Source organism: Oryctolagus cuniculus, chromosome 1 (genome assembly GCF_051225735.1).
Source record: "Oryctolagus cuniculus isolate XC-2025 breed Fujian yellow rabbit chromosome 1, ASM5122573v1, whole genome shotgun sequence".
NCBI lineage: Eukaryota > Metazoa > Chordata > Mammalia > Lagomorpha > Leporidae > Oryctolagus > Oryctolagus cuniculus.
In genome coordinates, this window is record NC_142867.1 from 99,787,294 (window position 1) to 99,806,794 (window position 19,501).

The window sequence follows — 19,501 nt, forward strand, 5'->3', positions numbered from 1 at the left end:
ATATATGGTTATATGGACATGAAGAAAAGAATAGGATACATGTCAATGCAAGTAACCTTAAAAGAAGGTAAGAATGCAGAAAATGAGGGAAAAAATTGTACTTAAAAGAAAAATCTTCAATGTCTGGCACTGTGGTGAAGCAGCTGCTTGCAATGCTGGCATCCCGTTATCAGAGTGCCTGGTTGAAGTCCTTCGCTTCCAATCCAGCTCCCTGCAAATGTACCTGGGAAACAGCAAAAGATAGCCCATGCATGTACTTGGGCTCCTGCCGTACATGTGGAGAACCAGGATGGAGTTCCTGGTTCCTGGCTTGGGCCTGGTCCACACCTGGCTTTTTTCAGCTATTTAGGAAGTGAATCAGCAGACGGAAGATATTTCTCTGTGTGTGTGTATATGCATATGCGTGTGTCACTACGCCAAATAAATAAATAAGTCTTTAAAAATTGATCAAATCTTCAGTATTATGCTATAGTCCCTTTTATGTAAAATATACGGTTTTGCATAAGTACATGATATTAAAAGATGCACTTAGATGTTGTGGTAGAGTGAATACATGCCCCCCCCCCAAAAAAAAAAAACCTGAATCCTAATCCCTAGAACCTGAGAAGCTTGCTTTTTGCAGCAAAAGGGACTTTGCAGATGTAAGTTACACACATGTGCTGAGGGATTATCCAGTGGGCTATAATGTAATCACAAGCGTCATTTTAGGAAAGAGGCCGAGGAAGACTTACAACAGAAGAGGAGACAGTGATACGATGATGGAAACCGAGTTTGGAGTAAAAACTGGAAGGACACGCCACAGGCCAAGGAATAGCAGCAGCCACGGGAGGAAGTCAGTAGCTCTACTGACTTCAGGAGAGACTGTAGCCCAGTGACACAGATTTTGGATGTCTGACCTCCAGAATTATAAGACAATAAATCTGTGTTGTTTCAAGCCACTAAATTTTTGCTAATTTGTTGCAGCACCTGTAGGGAACAAAGCAGAGGTTCATACACTTATTTATAAAGATTGTAACATACTGTAGGTAATTAAAGTTACAGAGTAAGCATTTAATATGATTCCATTTTAATAAAAACCATAACTAAATAACTAAATATCTTCATATAAATAAATACACAAATACAGATATACACATATATTTTGTGCTTTCCTGTGTTTATATGAGCTAGAAGGGTTGGGTGTGGAAGAATGCATACCAGGCAGTTGATAATGATCAGAACCTGGGAGTGCTCAGTGATAGGAGGGGTGGATAAGGAAAGAGAGATTGCCTTGTTTATTTTTATTTTGTTTTCTTACTACAGGCATATACTGCTTTCAGTTAAGACATTTTTCAGGGTGGTATTGTGACCCAGTGGTTAGACTGCCACCTGCCACTATCATCTCATGTGAACACAGGTTAAGTCCCAGCTGTTCCACTTGGGATCCAGCTCCCTGCTCATGTGCATGAGAGAGCATCCAAGAATGGCCCAGATGGAGTTCCAGGCTCTTGGCTTTGGCTTGGCCCAGCCTCAGCCATTGCAGCCATTTGGGGAATGAACCAGCATATGGAAGATCTCTCTGTCTCTCCCTCCCTCTCTGTAACTCTGCTTTGCAAATAATCAATAAGTAAATAAATCAATCTGTTTAGGTTGCATTAATCTTAATTTAAAACATGCTAGGCTCAACATGTGGACCCCAGAGGACCACAACTACAAAGTTATATGTAGTTCCTAACCACAAAATCTTCCTCAAAATGTTGCAATAGTAGCACTGCTTTAGCCTTCCTTCAAAATGAGGTCATCTCCCTTACTGAGGAGTATTGATCAGTCTGTGTTATTTTGGTATCAGGATTAAAATACATTGAGTAGAAATAAGGGCACCAATCCACAAGTTTTTTCAAAGAAATTAACTATGGAAAAAAATTTAGGTATTGGGGATTTTGCATAAAATAGCCTTACAAATATGAAAATCAACCATCACTTATTAAACACCTACTGTGTGCCAGATACTGCATGCTCTCTATTGTTCATATCAATCACCCTAAATCTTGGCGGTTTCAAACACCAATCATTTTATTATACTTTGTGGTTTACGTGGGTCAGGAATTTAGGAAGAGGTGGCCCAGGCAGTTCTGGTTAGAAGTCTCTCCTGTGGTTTGTCATGATGATGTAAATAAACAGGATCTGTAAAACAGTAAATACAAGGTTTATTCAGGGCAGGACATGAGTGACCCAGGCCCAGGACCCACAAGCCCAAGGACTTTCAATGAGTCTTAGGAAGTGTTCAAATTGTAGTCAGAATTTATGTATTATACAAGGAATATACATTTTTCCAGTTTAGTCCTAAAAGTCTTTAGGTAAGTTGGGGGTCTGGTGGGAGGCCACACATTTCTCACTGGTTAGAGATTACTTTCTTTAGAGGATGATTGGCTACAAGCATCTCCAGAGATGGAGGAAATTATCTCTCAAAAGAGGTTCCTGATTGATTTTAAGAACATTTCTGTGAATGGACAGGGAATGTGTGGATAAATAACAAAGAATTGCTCAAGGTTGCTCCAGATGACTAAGGCAAAACAGACCCAGTGTGCACTGAAGTCAAAGTGACGTAGACAAGATTGATAGCTGTCTGGTCACTCCTCAGACAAGTCTCAGCAGGTGTTTCTCTTGAATGCCTTGCAGGCTTTTGGGGGGCAGTTTGTTCTCATCAGAAGGTTGCTGAAGCTGGAAGGCATAGGTTGGAGTAGGAGGTTAAGGCTGGAACAACCGGAGCCTGGCTAGCATCTCTGTCTCCCTACATAGTTTCAGGAGCTCTTCATACAGACTTTCTTTGTGGGCTAATTGGGGCTTCCTCACAGTCTGGTGACATCAGAGTAGCTACTCTAGTTCTATGGCAACTGGTGCCCCATTCCCCAGGAAAGTGCCCTAAGAGAAACAATAACCAAAGCACATTGTAAATGTCCTTCAACTAAACACCACCATGAATACACATGTAAACAAGTTGAACTTATTATTCCTCACATGGATACAGGGGTATTAGAAAGACAGTCAGCTTTTTGTATCCAGAGTTCCAAATCTGCAGATTCAATCAAACCCAGTAAATATTGAAAAAGAATTTGCATCTGTCCTGAATAGGTACAAACTTTTTTTTCCTGGTCATTATTCCCACACAATAAGGAATAGGAGCTATTTACATAGCATTTACAATGCATGAGGTATTATAAGTGATCTAGAGATGCTTTAAAGTGTGCAGGAGGCTGTGTGTAGGTTATATGCAAATACTATGCCATGGTACATAAGGGATTTAAACACTCATGGATTTTGGTATCCACCAGGATGGAACCCATCCTCCACAGATTCGGAGAGATGGACAAGAAATGTAAATGATTTGGGCTTTGAGTGAATAATCTGAGAAAGGATCTAAGGAAGTGGTTTTGGTATGGGCAGGGAGCCAGCTGGGAGCTGTAAGGAGCTCAAATCCTATCACCTTCTGTGTTAGCTCAGCCAGACTGAATGCTCAATACACCCGTACCCCATCGAGCAACCACACCTCACTTTCAGTTGTGCACCAGATGTCATGACACCTTCCTGGAGATCACCATGTGCACCGCAGCCCCACCCAAAACCCTCCATCCTTTGAATAATCCATCAAGCCATGCCCTGAGCATAACCCCTTGTCCTATAATAAGGACAACACCAGCCTGGGCGGGATGATTCTCCCTTGTGAGGTTGCCCACACTCGTATCTGTGTGTACCATCCCTAGGCCTTTCAATAAATCCTGCTTTTCTCCTCACCTCTATCTACACCTGCTTGTTGTATTCCTGCATGTGGGAAATCAAGAACCTGGCTAAGTCCAGCTGGAGTTCTCTCTCAGCCCAAGTGGGGCTCTGGATCCCCACAATGTAATCCAGGGGTTCCTTCCCCACAACAGATTCACTTTAGATTGGATGCTGTCAGATTGGATGCAATTCTGATTGACATCTCAACCAATCTTATATGAAGGGCAGTCTAGCGAGAGGATAAAACTGAAACAAAGTAGCAGGCCAGCACCGCGGCTCACTAGGCTAATCCTCTGCCTGTGGCGCTGGCACCCAGGGTTCTAGTCCCGGTTGGGGCGCCGGATTCTATCCCGGTTGCTCCTCTTCCAGTCCAGCTCTCTGCTGTGTCCTGGGAAGGCAGTGGAGGATGGCCCAAGTGCTTGGGCCTTGCACCTACAGGGGAGACCAGGAGGAAGCACCTGGCCCCTGGCTTTGGATCGGCATGGCGCGCCGGCGGCCGCAGTGGCCATTTGGGGGATGAACCAACAGAAGGAAGACTTTTCTCTCTGTCTCTCTCTCTCTAACTCTGCCTGTCAAAAAAAGAAAAGAAAAGAAAAGAAAAAAGAAACAAAATAACAGTCACTCATTTTGACCAACACAGGAGAGTTGGTATTTTGTCGGTGGCATAGTGACCTGTTTTTATGCTAACGAAGCTTTAATAGCTAAAATGGGGTCAGTGCCAGCACTGTGGCATAGCAGGTAAAGCCCCCACCTACCTGCAATGCTGGCATCCCATATGCACACCAGTTTGAGTCCTGGCTGCTCCTCTTCCGATCCAGCTCTCTGCTGTGGCCTGGGAAAGCAGTAGAAGGTGGCCCAAGTCCTTGGGCCCCTGCACCCAAGTGGCAGACCTGGAGGCATCTCCTGGCTCCTGGCTTTGGATCAATCCAGTTCTAGCCAGTTTGGTCATTTGGGGAGTGAACTAGCAGATAGAAGACTTTCTCTCTCTCTCTCTCTCTCTCTCTCTCTCTCTGCCTTTGCCTTTCAAATAAATAAATAAATCTTAAAAAAAAAAATACAGTAGCTAACTGATGGTGTCGCAAGTCACCAAGCTGCCTCTCCAATTTAACTGGAAAGCATGGAACAAGCCTTTTTCCTAACATCTTTTTCTGACTGCTTGTAAAAAAAAGCTCTAGGTAAACATCTTTTGTAAATCTCACCAAACACAACATATTGAATAATAAGGACAATTATAGTCACATTCACATTATCATCCAACAAAAAGCTTAAGACTATTGGGGCGGGATTTGGCCTGGTAGTTAAGACACCCTCATCACATGATGTGGTACCTGGGTTCAATTTCCAGCTCTGATCTCCAGTTCAAGGTTCCTGCTAAAGCTAGGCACCCTGGGGGCAGCAGGTTCACAGGTCAGTGATTGGGCCCTGCCACCCATGTGAGAGACCTGAGTTGAGGCTCCAGGCCCCTGGTTCTGGCCCTGGCCCTGTCCCCACCACAGCTGTTGGGAGCATTTGGGGAGTAAACCAGCAGATGGGAGAACTCTGTATCTCTCTTTCTCTCCTTCTCTCCACCTCTCTCTCTCTCTCTCTCTCTCTCTCTCTCTCAAACAAAATAGAGAGCTCTAAATATAGGACTATAGTTCTAAATGGTTTTGATTTTCTATTACTTTGCAAAGCATATTTGAATCCCAAAAATGTCATGTTAGCAATGAACGAGAACTTCTATATTGAAAAGGGTCAAAAAGAAGAAAAAAAATTTGAGACAGCTTGCAGATATGAAAACTTATGACCCTTTTGACTTAGAACCAGTGTTTAAGGTAATCTGCACTTAAAGTTCATATTAAAGCCCCTACTTAGAAGGCCTTCTTTTAAAAAGATCCCATCTGGAGTATCCTATTCAATACATTTATTGCACTACACTTGAAGTTCCCAAAAGTCTTACTCCAGCTAAGTCTCTTGTTTTCCTTTTCAGTGGTGTTCTAGAAATTCTGGCCAGCCGGTCTTCTAGTTGAATGGCCAAAAGTACACAAGGTACCAAACAAATGAAAATGTCAGAATTATTTGTCATTAAGCAAAATGAATCAATAATATTCTGTGCTTGGATAGCAAGTTTGGAGAATTCACATTATTGCTATTGCATTAGTATAGGACATATTGCAAATCAATCAACCAGGTATTGGTTGAAGGAAAATCATGTACAGGCCACATGATCTATGATGTTCAAGACATAAAAGATATTCTCACCCTTTCTTCCAGGTTTCTTTTCTCCCTTCTTTCCATAAACGTGTTTAGAACTCCTACTATTTTCAGTGCCTTGTGCTAGGTGACAGGGAAAATGTAGTAAGAATAAAATTTGGTTCTTGCTCTGAAAGTGCTTACAATTAAATAGGGAAAAGTACTTGAATATGACTCTAAATGACCCTCTGCCTATTTGAGAAGACTCCGAGATTATTCCTTAGTCCCAGCAGACTCCCACCTCATCCCTTCTTTTTTTACCTACAACCCTGACAGATTTTCTTCTTAACAAGCCCTTTTCCAGCCGCCATTTCCTGAATCACTTCCTGAGGGTGCCCAGCTCCTAAAATAAGTACTGAAGGGATCATGAAAAGGGCCACGGTCTGAAAAAAAGTGATAAAAGTTGAACAAAAAAAAATAAATAACCAAAATATAGGGGACAGAAAAGTCATCTAAGAAATATTCAATTTTGGGGGCTGGCACTGTGGCACAGCGGGTTAACATCCTGGACTGAAGCGCTGGCATCCCATAGGGGCGCAGGTTCGAGACCCGGCTGCTCCACTTCCAATCCAGCTGTCTGCTACGGCCTGGGAAAGTAGTAGAAGATGGCCCAACCTGGGCCTCTGCACCCGCGTGGGAGACCCAGAAGAAGCTCCTGGCTCCTGGCTTCGGATCGGCGCAACTCTGGTGGTTGTGGCCAATTTGGGAGTGAACCATCGGATGGAAGACCTCTCTCTCTCTCTCTCTCTCTGCCTCTCCTCTCTCTGTGTAACTCTGACTTTCAAATAAATAAATAAATCTTTAAAAAAAATTTTTTTAAATGAAATACTCAGTTTTGTAATTAACTGTAGGTGCCCCTTATTATTTTATTATTTAAATATTTTATTATCTAACCCCATAGTACCATCCATAGACTGATGACTCAAATTTTTATCTCTAGTGTGGGCTTTCCCTGAGCTTCCCAAATTCTGCCCTTTTGAGTTTTTATAGAGTCTTCATTGCATAAGCATGATCAAAGCACGGACAACCATTGTAGAAGTGTGATTGGACCAAAAGGATATGACCTAGTGCTAAGAGATTAAATGAGCAAATTCAGCAAGGCCTGTTTGTTTTGTTTCTCTCTGGTCTCTCTGTACAGCATTCCTTCCTCCCCATTATGGGGCCAGACACCCTAAAATGGAGGTCTTGTGATCTACTATCAGATAAGGTAAGTCAGAAGGTTCTGCTATAGCTAGCTCCAAGACAGAAAGGTAGGGGAAGATAAGCATTGGTTTTGAGTTTCTATGAGTTTCTTCGAAAAGAGAAATCCTAGCTTCTATCCCCTGCCTTATGGAGGAAAAGGAGCAGGTAAAAGGAGGGCAGAAGTTCAGAGAGAGAGAGAGATTTCGCTCTCCAAGGCCTAAAGCACCCCAACACTACAACAAAAGACTTTCTTTCACCTCTGTTGCTAGGAAGCTGCTTCAGAAACAAGAGACAAAAGGCCAAATGCTTTAATCTTGTTGCATTAGTCATTGTGGAAGTAGAATGGGCTGTGGGAGCTGTGAGCCAGGAACCAGGAATGAAAACCAAGACATCAATATATCACACAAATACAACTTCTCCAACTTCATTTTAGTTAGTATAGACCTGGGGTATTTTTCTCCCTATTATTTCCTTTTCAATATATATAAAAATGAGGTTTATATATGTTATCAAATAGCATAGAGCTGGATTTTGTTGTGTGTTTTACTCTGAAAATCTTTGTCTTTTCATCAGACAGTTTAGTTTATTTAAATAGAGTGATTACTGATATATTTGGATTTATTTCTACCAAATTACTGTTTTCAATTTGTCTCATTTAATATTTGTTTTTTAAATGTCTATTCATTTCTGTTTATTTAAAGGCAGAACAACAGAGAGAGAAAGAGACAGAGATCTTTTATCCATTGGTTCACTTCCCAAATGCCGACAATAGCAGGGGCTGGGCTAGGTCTCCTCCATTGGTGGCAGGGACTCAGCACTTGAGCCATCATCTACTGCCTCCCAGGGTACATTAGCAGGCAACTGGATCAGAAGTAGAAGTGCCAGTAAACAAGCCTACACTCCAATTTGAGACATGGGCACCCCAACTGGTGGCTTTACCTGCTGTGCCACAAGCCCACCCCAAAGTCTAAAATCAGTCAAAATATTTATCCTGTTCTCAAGCAATGCAAGAACCTTAGAATATTTTAACCCTAATAACTCCCCTAACTTATATGCTATTGTTGACCAATAATTTAGTTCTAGTTTGCTCTTTGTCACCCACACAGTAGGTATTATTTTTAGTTTCATACAGTCACAATTGTTTAGGACCAGAGCCATGGATGTCTGACCTGTGCAGTCACATAAGGCCCCATGCTCAGAAGTCATGCTTGGAGTCTTAGTTTTCCTGAGAGACTGTTTAAAAATTGTCTGAGGGGCTGGCATTGTGGCTTAGTAGGTTGAGCTGCCGCCTGCAATGCTGGCATCCCATAGGAGCACCGGTTTGTGTCCCAGCTGCTCCTCTTCCAATCCAGCTCCCTGCTAATGGTCTCAGAAAAGTAGCAGAGGATGACTTAAGCATTTGGGCCCTTGCCACCCATGTGGGAGACCCAGATGAAGCACCTGGCTCCTGGCTTCTGCCTGGCCCAGTGCTAGCTGTTTCAGCCATCTGGGGAGTGAACCAGCAGATGGAAGATCTCTCTGTGTCTCTGCTTCTCTCTCTGTAACTCTTTCAAAACAAACAAATAACTATTTAAGAAAATAATAGTTATTTTATAAAGAAAATAATTTATTTCCTTACATTCTTGTGAGAACAAGGCGCTGGCAGGTTCAGCTGTCTTCCAGGTAGAAGGAACTTTGGAAGAATTCAGCTCCAGTCCAGGTTATCAGAATACTTAGTTAGCACATCTTTGTGGTGAGCCCTTCCACATGATGGGGTTTATTTTGTCACTTTCCTGAATACTTCAAGGATAGCTATCTGGCCCTCCAGCTCTGTTAGAAGGCATAGTATGCCACGTGGCACAGCAGGTTAAAGCCCTGGCCTGAAGCACCGGCATCCCATATGGGTGCCGGTTCTAGTCCCGGCTGCTCCACATCTGATCCAGCTCTCTGTTATGGCCTGGGAAAGCAGTAGAAGATGGCCCAAGTCCTTGGGCCCCTGCACCCATGTGGGAGACCCGGAAGAAGCTCCTGGCTCCTGGCTTCGGATCGGCCCAGCTCCAGCTGTTGTGGCCATCTGGGGAGTGAACCAGTGGATGGAAGACATATCTCTCTCTGTGTAACTATGAATTTCAAATAAATAAATAAATCTTAAAAAAAAAAAAAAAAAAGGTGGCATAGTATGCCAAACTTCCAGCATGCCTGGATTTTAACTTCTACACTTAAAGAGTAGCTCCAAGACGTCTTCAAAACAGAGCCTCGTTCTTCAACATTTAGTAGAAATCTTTAGGACAAATACTAGCTTCAGCTCATTTTTTTAAAAAGATTTATTTATTTATTTGAAAGTCAGAGTTTCACAGAAAGAGGAGAGGCAGAGAGAAAGGAGTCTTCCATCCACTGGTTCACTCCCCAGATGGCCACAACAGGCGGAGCTGCACCGATCTGAAGCCAGGAGCCAAGAGCTTCCTCTGGGTCTTCCCACGCAGATGCAGGGGTCCAAGGACTTGGGCCATCTTCTACTGCTTTCTCATGCCATAGCAGAGAGCTGGATCAGAAGTGGAGCAGCCAGGACTTGAACTGGCACCCATAAGGGATGCCGGCACTGCAAGCAGCAGCTTTACCCGCTACAATACAGTGCCAGCCTCTTCAGCATGTTTTTATCTCACTCTATTTGGAAGATTCTGCAGAGTTATTACATTCCTACCAACTCAGCAGTGCATTGTAAATTATTTTGTATTCCTTATATTTTAATTGTTTAGTTTGGAGGACCATTAGGATATCTAACTTAACAATAGTCCCTGAAATGGAGTTATGCTTTCACTTAATCTATAACCTAAAAATGTTGAGCCATTAAGATATTTTTCTTTAAAAAAAAAAAAAAAAAGCTAGCAATAGGGGCTGGCGCTATGGCATAACAGGTAAAGCCACCGCCAGCAGTGACAGCATCCCATTTGGGCGCCTGTTCAAGTCCCGACTGCTCCACTTCCGATCCAGGTCCCTGATAATGTATCTGGGAAAGTGAGGAAGGTGGCCCAAGTGCTTGGGTCCCTGCACCCATATGAGAGACCCAGAAGAAGCTCCTGCTTCAGATCTACAATGTGGCCATTTGGGGAATGGACAAGTGGATGGGAAGACCTCTCCTCTCTCTGCCTCTGTCTGCCTCTCTGTAAATCTGCCTCTCAAATAAACAAATCTTAACAACAACAACAAAAAATCAGTCTTTCCAGGACCTTGACTTTGGACTTCTAGCCTCCAGATCTGTGAAAGCATGAATTTCTTCTGTTTTAAGCCCCCTGGTTTATGATAATCTGCTGTGGCAGCCCTGGGAAATTCATACACTATGGGGAGATATCAGCTGGGACAGAGCATGAAGAAGCCTTCTGGGGCACTGAAAATGATCTGTGTCTTGATCTGGGTGGTGGTTACACTGTGTATACATATGTAAACATTTATCAGCCTACATCTTCATATGCACTTTACTCTGAGCTATACCTGATTTTAAAATAATAAAAAGTAAAACAAACAGAAAAGCGTAGTACAGAAAATGATATAAAGTTTATGACTGTAGGGACATAAAAGATAATATCTCTTAGCACTTTATTTTACTTTATTGGAGAGCATTTGTATTTCCATAGCCACAAAGAAGTATGGGAGATCTAATTTTTTGATTTTCAGTGTTTGCAAATAAGAAAAGCACACTACAAGAAAACTGAATGGAGATAAAGTATTAGGCTATCATGTTACCAAATAAATAAAACAAAAAAAAGAAGTGGCGCAGAGATTAGAAAGCCCCTGTTCCACAGTGGATTCTGTTTCTCCAGTAATTGGAGTGTTTGTATCTGTGAAACAGTGTCTCTCTCCCTTGGATAATACCAAAATCTATAATTTTCTGAATTATTTACCAGTCATAAGATTACAACTTGGGGGCCAGGGCTGTGGCGCAGTAGGTTAATCCTCCACCTGTGGCACTGGCATCCCATATGAGTGCCAGTTCTAGTCCCGGCTGCTCCTCTTCCAATCCAGCTCTCTGCTATGGCCTGGGAAAGTAGAAGAACATGGCCCTTGCATTTGGGCCCCTGCACCCATGTAGGAGATCCAGAAGAAGCTCCTGGCTCCTGGCTTCGGATCAGCCCAGCTCCAGCCATAGCAGCAATTTGAGGAGTGATCCAGTGGACAGAAGACTTTTCTCTCTCTTGCTCCCTCTCACTGTCTGTAACTCTACCTCTCAAACAAATAGATAAAAATCTTAAAGAAAAAAATTACATCCTAGGGGCTGGCATGTGGCATAGCAGGTTAAGCCTCCAACTACAGTGCTAGTATCCTATATGGCTGCCGGTTTGAGTCCCCGTGGCTCCACTTCTGATCCAGCTCCCTGCTAATGTGCCTAGGAAAGCAATGGAAGATGGTCCAAGTGTTTGTGCACCTGCTCCCACATGGGAGACCCAGAAGAAGCTCCTGGCTCCTGGTTTCTGGTTTTGTCCTGGCCCAGTCCTGGCCGTTGCAGCCATCTGGGGAGTGAACCAGTGATAAAAGACCTCACTCTCTGTCTCTCCTTCTTTCTCTCTCTCTCTCTCTCTCTGTAACTCTGCCTTTCAAATAAATAAAACAAATCTTAAGAAAAAAAAGACTACATCTTAGTCACAGTAATTATTAGCAATACATATCTTAGAGTGGATCCTTCTGCAGCTGGTATCTACTGCAAAAGTTAGTTAATGAGTGCATGATTCTTTTTGGTTTTTCTCTCAAGCCAGGAAACCCTGGGAATGCCTTAATGTAGCTCTCTTTTTTACTACTCTCCTCCCTGTTGAGGAATAACTAACTAGTTTCTATTGGAAATGTCAAATGGAAAGAATTAAGAGGGGAAATGCATAAAGAAGCTAACTTCAGGAGCTAGAGTTTTTCTGTGCAAAAAATCTACATTGTGGATTATTACATTATTGTTCAAATACTAAAGTGCTTTTGAAAAGTTGCCAAGAAGTAAAAAAAAAAAAAAGAGGTTTGTACATTTAGGATGTAATGGAACATCATTTAAAAGTGCTACAGTTAAAAAGTAAGTAGGTAAGCACTTGAGAAATTTTGGGCATATAGCATAGAGTGCATATAAAGATATTTTAAGCTCAAGATTGAACTAAAAGTCATATTGAACTGCTGACAGCTTTGAAATCTATTGAAAGACTACAGCGGCACAAAAGAATAACACAAAGAACTGAAAAGGCAAATACAGTGCCATCCTGTACCAAGTGCATACACTCTGTCCTCTAATGTTTCTTATAATTATCCTCATAGGCTCAGCCCACTTGTCAGCAAAAATTAAATGGCAGAGTTATAGTGAAATAATTACCAAGATGCTGCCTACTTTTACAAAACACTCTTTAAGACATTTACTAATGCACTACAGTGTTGTTATAAATAATTAAAATCAAATAAATTCAGAACAGCTAAATAATTTACAAACTTGTCAAAATAAATCAGCTAAGAATATTCTGAGGTTTAGTGCGTTTGATTTTCATGCTTTGATTTACTTGTTTTCTTATTAAATCAGATAAAAGAAAAAAGTTAGGATTTTGATTCATATATGACAAATTACATCACCTTACTGCCCTACAACATCCACTTGTTAGAAAACAAACTTAAATACATCAACAAAAAGCACTTACAAATTAGTCACGAAATTTTGGGTGATTCTCCACCAGTCACAAATGTCCCAACTTCACTTGGCAGTTCCTATGTCCTCCCAAGTATCCACACATTTTCACAGAACATATGTCCTAATTTTTGTTAAGTGTGTATAGTTGTTGGGCTCAAGTCATTGTAATATATGTTAGCAGGTATAGGTTTATGTGTTCTTGGCATCAAGAAGTTAACAATTCATTAGAGAATTAAGGCATATGCATTAAAAGTGAGGCATTACATGTCAACGTTGTGCATTATACAGGCATTCAGAACTAGATGAAATGGTTCAGGATCCAATCAGAGAAAGGTTCCTGGAGAAAAAAAGATTGCTGTTTCTCTGAGATTTAAATTATGATCAGGACCTGTATGGGTGATGCACAAGAGAAAACGTGGAACACAGCAAAAAAGTGGAGCATATATTTAACATACAAGGATAAGCAAAACAGCCTGGATGAAGGAAGGGAATTCATGACAGGAAACAGGAAATGATGAAGAAAGAAAAATAGATAGGGATCTGATTGTGTAGCGTCTGGAATTATGAGTCAAGAAGCTTTGGTTTCATTCCACAATCAGTGGACAGTCATTGAGAGGCTCTCGTGAACAGAGGAGTACTAAGAAGCTTGTTCACGTAGACTATGTCAGAAAGAAAGGCTTCTGGAAGCAGGGAGAGCCACTAGACGTAATTATCACAGCACCAGAGTGGTAACAGGGTCCCCTTGTAATGGTAACAGGAGTACAAAAGCAGGAACTGAAACAGAAGTGTCTGAAGAATTCACAGCTCTCAGCAAGGAAAAGGAAGGGCTGAAAGAGAACCTGAAGCTTTTGTTTGGTTTTGTTCTCGTGGTAGAAACACTTGCTGTGAGTCCTGCCCTAACATATTTTTTCTGCATCCATTATACATTTTGAAAGCAGAGCAAGAGAATCAGTTACACAGATCTCTAAATGGTAGAATTTTCAGCAAGAAGAGGTGGCACATCAACTGTATTTGTAATATTCCTTCTGTAACTCGGTGTTGGTCACCTGGGTATTTCCTCTAGCAATAATCATCAAAATAGCAGAGCCTCTCTTTATCAGGTCACCCAGAAACACCAACCCAGACAGGAGAGGTCTGCCCGTGCGGGAGGTAAAATGATCAGGATTTGCCCATAGACTGATCCCTCCCAAGGCTGGGGTCCCTCCACATTTTTTCTCTACTTTTCACTTGACTGAACAGAGAGAGAGAGAGAGAGAGAGAGAGAGAGACTCTCATCTGTAGATTGACTCATCAAATGCAGGCAGCAGCCATGGCTGGGCCAGGCCAAAGCCAAGAGCCCAGAGTTCAATCTGGTCTCCCATGTGTATGGAATGGACCCCACCAGCTGAGTCATCATCACCTGGTGCCTCCCAGGTTGCATGTTAGTGACCTTATACCTGGGTCCCTGCCACCCACATGGGACACCTGGACCACGCTCTGGCCTCCCAGTTTTAGCCTGGCCCAGACTCAGCATTTGGGTAGTGAGCCAGTAGGTGAGAACCACTTGCCCCCACCCCCTCCAATTCTCTCTCTACTTCTCTCTCCTTCTCTGTCACTGTGCCCTTCAAGTAGATTAAAATAAGGAAACTTTTTTAAATATAAAAAATATGTGCTTATAAATGTACTTTGAGGGAAGGGCCAATTATGGACCCATTTAAATGTTGAATGAGTCTTACCCTAACGTATTTTTAAGTATACAGCACATTATTGCTTAGCATAGTACAGCATTGCACAACAGATCTCTACAGCTTATTCATCTTGTTTATCTGTAACTTTATGCGCATTGATTCATAACTCTTTGTTCCCCTCTACTGGCCTCTAGCAACCACCATTCCACTCTGGCTCTATGAATCGGACTGTTTTACATACTTAATATGAGTGGCCTCATGCAATATCTGTCTTTCTGTGGCTGACTTATCTCCCTTGCATAATGTCTGAAGTTTCACCATATTGTTGTATATTGCAGAATTTCCTTCTTTCACCAACGACTGCAGCAGACATTGTTCCAAAGAACATATACAAATGGCCAACCCATGAATAATGCTCAGGGTCACTAGTCGTCAAGGAAATTCAAATCAGAGCTATAATGAGATGTCACCTCGCAGCAATAAGAAAGGCTACTACCCAAAAAAGAAAGGCAAATAGAGGCTAAGATGAAGAGAAATTAGGCTGACGCTGTGGCTCACTAAGCTAATCCTCCGCCTGTGGTGCCAGCACCCCAGGTTCTAGTCCCGGTCGGGGTGCCGGATTCTGTCCCAGTTGCCCCTCTTCCTGTCCAGCTCTCTGCTCTGGCCCGGGAGGGCAGGGGAGGATGGCCCAGGTGCTTGGGCCCTGCACCCCATGGGAGACCAGGAGAGGCACCTGGCTCCTGGCTTCAGATCAGCGCAGTGCGACGGCTGTAGCGCGCCGGCTGCAGCAGCCATTGGAGGGTGAACCAACAGCAAAAGGAAGACCTTTCTCTCTGTCTCTCTCTCTCACTGTCCACTCTGCCTGTCAATAAAAAAAAAAAGAGAGAAATTAAAGCCCTTGCCACTGTTGACAGGAATACAAAATGGTGCAGCCACTATGCTTCCTCCAAAAATTAAAAATAGAGCTATCCTATGATCCAACTATCCCAGTTTTGGGTATTTATGCAAAAGAATTGAAATCAGTCTCAAAAAATGTATAGTAGGGGCAGGCACTGTGGCGCAATATGTTAATCTTCTGCCTGAGGCGCTGGCATCCCATATGGGCGCCGGGTTCCAGTCCTGGCTGTTCCTCTTCTGATCCAGCTCTCTGCTATGGCCTGGGAAAGCAGTAGAAGATGGCCCAAGTCCTTGGAACCCTGCACCCACGTGGGAGACCTGGAAGAAGCACCTGGCTCCGGATTAGCACAGCTCTGGCCGTTGCGGCCATTTGGGGAGTGAACCAATGGAAGGAAGACCTTTCTTTCTGTCTCTTCCTCTCACTGTAACTCTACTCTAAAATAAATAAATCATAAATCTAAAAAAAAAAAGTATAGTAGCACTCCTATATTCACTGTGGCCTAGTCACAGTGGCCAAGATGTGGAAACAAACCTTAATGTCCCTCAAAAAATGAACAAAGAAAGTGTGGTAAACACAGCCTGAAGGCTGTGAGAGTGACTAGGAGAATGACAATACTGCTGACAGAAAAAGAAAAATCATCAGGAGGAGTCACTTTGTGTAGAAAATAGTTTGATTTTCAAGCATTTTGCATTTCAAGGAGCTGCTAAACTTCCAGGGCTTAGGTATGGGGCTGTTAATATACATAAAATGGACAATACTACAGAAAAAGCTTTGGGTTCTTTCACCTGGAATGAGTGGCTGAGATGATGAAACTGAATTAAATGCCTTGAAGATAAGAGTGTAAGTAGAGCAAAAGAGGACCAAACCTGGAAATCGCCCTTACTTACAAGATGGGAAGAGGAGGAAAGGTCGCGGGGGCAGTCTAAACATTTCATGGACATCGGTGCAGCGAGTAGTAATATGAATGATGATATTGATGATTATTTTACAAGTTTGCTACTCAGTATTTTCAGGGAAATATAAAATATTGAAACTTTACTAAGAATAATGGAAAGGCAACCTTCTTTTAGGAATTCCTTCAACAGAAATCATAACGTGTTAAGGCACAACAGATAAATATTGCAATGTTTTCCAATTAAAAACTTCTTATGTGGAGCAAGCATTGTGGTGCAGTGGTTAAACCACTACTGGGATGCCCACACCCCTTGTCAAAGCGCCTAGGTTGGATTCCAGCTTTCCTCCCCATTTAGCTTCCTGCTAATGTGAACGCTAGGGGGCAGCAGGTGATTGAGTCCTTGACTCCCGGCTTCAGCCTGACCCACCCCTGGCTATTGTGGGCATTCAGGGAGTGAGCCAACAGATAAGAGATCTCCCTCCTCTTCTCTCTATCATTCTGCCTTTCAAATACATAAACGATTTTAAAATCTGCTCATGGGGCCGGCGCTGTGGTGTACTGGGTAAAGCCGCCACCTGCACTGCCAGCATCCTATCTGGGCAGCATTTCAAGTCCTTGCTGCTCCACTTCCAATCCAGCTCTCTGCTATGGCCTGGGAAAGCAGTAGAAGATGGCCCAAGTCCTTGGGCCTCTGCACCTGCATGGGAAGACCTGGAGGAAGCTCCTGGCTCCTGGTTTCAAATTGGCCCAGCTCCAGCCATTGTGTTCAACTGGAGAGTGAACCAGTGGATGGAAGATATCTCTCTCTCTCTCTCTCTCTCTCTCTCTCTGCCTCTCCTTTCTCTGTGTAACTCTGACTTTCAAATAAATAAATAAAATCTTTTTTTTAAAAAAAAAAAGCTGCTCATTTAGGTGAGATGAGTAATAAAGCATATGTATACAAATATTTGAGCTACTGAATACAAAATCTATGACATATATATGCGTAAGAAATAAATCACCTGTGCTGGCTATCTGAGTCCATCAGCTAATTGCGTTCTTTCAGAAACTGACCAGGTTGCTTCTGCCTCTCCTGGTGTGCTTGTGTGCTGGTTTGGTGAGGCCCTGGTACCTCTTTTGTGAAGCAGCAGCTGAGGAGACTCCACAACTCGCCAAGGCTGATGAAAATCCCAGGGAGGGAATCAAGACTGAGAACACCAATCATTAATTTGAAGGTGGCAGGACTGGATGGTTCTGTGGTGCAGTTTAAGATTAAGAGGTGTGGGCCAGCATTGTGATTTAGAGGGTTAAGCTGCTGCCTGCAGCTCCAGCATCCCATATGGGCAATGGTTCAAGTCCTGGCTGCTCCATTTCTAATTCAGCCCAGCTCTCTACTGATGCACCTGGGAAAGCAACAGAAGATGGCCCAAAGTGCTTAGGCCCCTGCACCCATGTGGGAGATCCCGAAGAAGTTCTTTGCTCCTGGCTTTGGCCTGGCCCAGCCCCAGCAATTGCAATGGATAGAAGATCTCTTTGTCTCTCCCCCTCTCTCTCTTGGTAAGTGCCTTTCAAATATATAAAATAAATCTTTAAAAAAAAAGATTAAGAGGTGTATACCACTTAGTAAACTAAGGAAAGCTTATTGTGAACCACAGGGTTTGTCAATGAGGCAGATCAGGTTCCAGTTTGATGGGCAGCCAATCAATGAGTGAGACCCACCTGTGCAGTTGGAACTGGAGGCTGAAGATAGAATCAATGTGTTCCACCAGCAGAGAGGAGGTGTCCACGAAGAAGGGAGGCTGCTGCTGTACTGTTGAGCTCTGTCCTTTCAGATCCAGAGTACATTCTCATTCAGAAAACTGCAGTTGGTTCCATGACATCCCGCCTGCTACGGAATGGTTTTCTCCATTATTTCATCTTCCTCTTCATTCCTTTTTCCCCTTTCTCCATTAGTGGCATGCTCATTCAGCTCTTATCTTTATATTCCAGTGATTATTTTTCTCTATTTTAACAGCAACATAAAAATCCTTGCATACCTTGTTTGATGGGAGAATTGTAATATTTTTCATTTACTATTATAAAGATAAGACAATTTTATAACTTTTTGTATGTAACTGTTATATGTAGAACAATTTGTCTGCAAGCAGGAGTAAATTACTCTCTTTATTTTTTAAAAGTTTTATGTATTTGGGCCGGCGCCACGGCTCACTTAGCTAATCCTCTGCCTGCAGCACCGGTACTCCGGGTTCTAGTCCCGGTTGCCCCTCTTCCAGTTCAGCTCTTTGCTGCGGTCCGGGAAGGCAGTGGAAGATGGCCCAAGTGCTTGGGCCCTGCACCTGCATGGGAGACCAGGAGGAAGCACCTGTCTCCTGGCTTTGGATAGGCGCAGCAACGGCCATAGTGGCCATTTGGGGGTGAACCAACAGAAGGAAGACCTTTCTCTCTGTCTCTCTCTCACTGTCTAACTCTGCCTGTAAAAAAAAAAAAAAAAAGTTTTATGTATTTATTTGAGAGGTAGAGTTACAAACAGAGAGAAGGAGAAACACAGAGAAAGGTCTTCCATCTGCTGATTCAGTCCCCAAATGGCTGCAATGGCAAGAGCTGGGCCGATGCAAAGCCAGGAACTAGGAGCTTCTTACCTGTCTCCCTTGTGGGTGTAGGGGCCCAAGGACTACTGCTTTTCCAGGCACATTAACAGGCAACTGATTGCAAGTGGAGCAACCAAAACTCATTGGGCACCCATATAGGATGCCAGTGCCACAGGCGGTGGCTTTACCCAGTACGCCACAGCGCCAGCCTGAGAGTCTGGGCTCTTAAATACAGCTGTATGCCTTCTCCAGAAAAAGGTGCTTTGAATGTAGAAAGAAAGAAGCTCCTGATGCAGAGGGCAAGAGGCAACAGAGAGGGTGCAAAGGGGTCCAGAGTGATTGACTGACAAAGTGGCAAAGGCAGCTCTTTACATAGGAATTCAGTAGACAGTTAAGGAGATTTTTTTAAAAAGACATTACAGCAAAAAAGAGGAGGAATTGCAAACACACCAGGTGTGGCTGGTTCACAGAGGACACGCATTGTGGTAAAAGAAGGGAGACGAAGGGAGGGCAGGAACTTTTCATAGGAGAGCTTGATGCCACCCCAGGACCGGCAGCCCGGGAAGCCTGGGAATGTCACAGTCACTCTGTCAGCAATGTGTGTGCCATATGTATGCCTTCCTATGGGAGGGCAGAAACATCACTTAGGGGCAGTTTCCCCAGTCCAGGAAAAAGAGGAGG

General features: G+C 43.1%; 1 pseudogene; it reads left to right on the top strand.

The window, feature by feature from the left end:
- The first annotated feature begins 18 nt into the window (after window positions 1-18).
- LOC138847639 (small ubiquitin-related modifier 2 pseudogene) lies at window positions 19-18,133 on the top strand (annotated as a pseudogene).
- The last annotated feature ends 1,368 nt before the right edge of the window (window positions 18,134-19,501 follow it).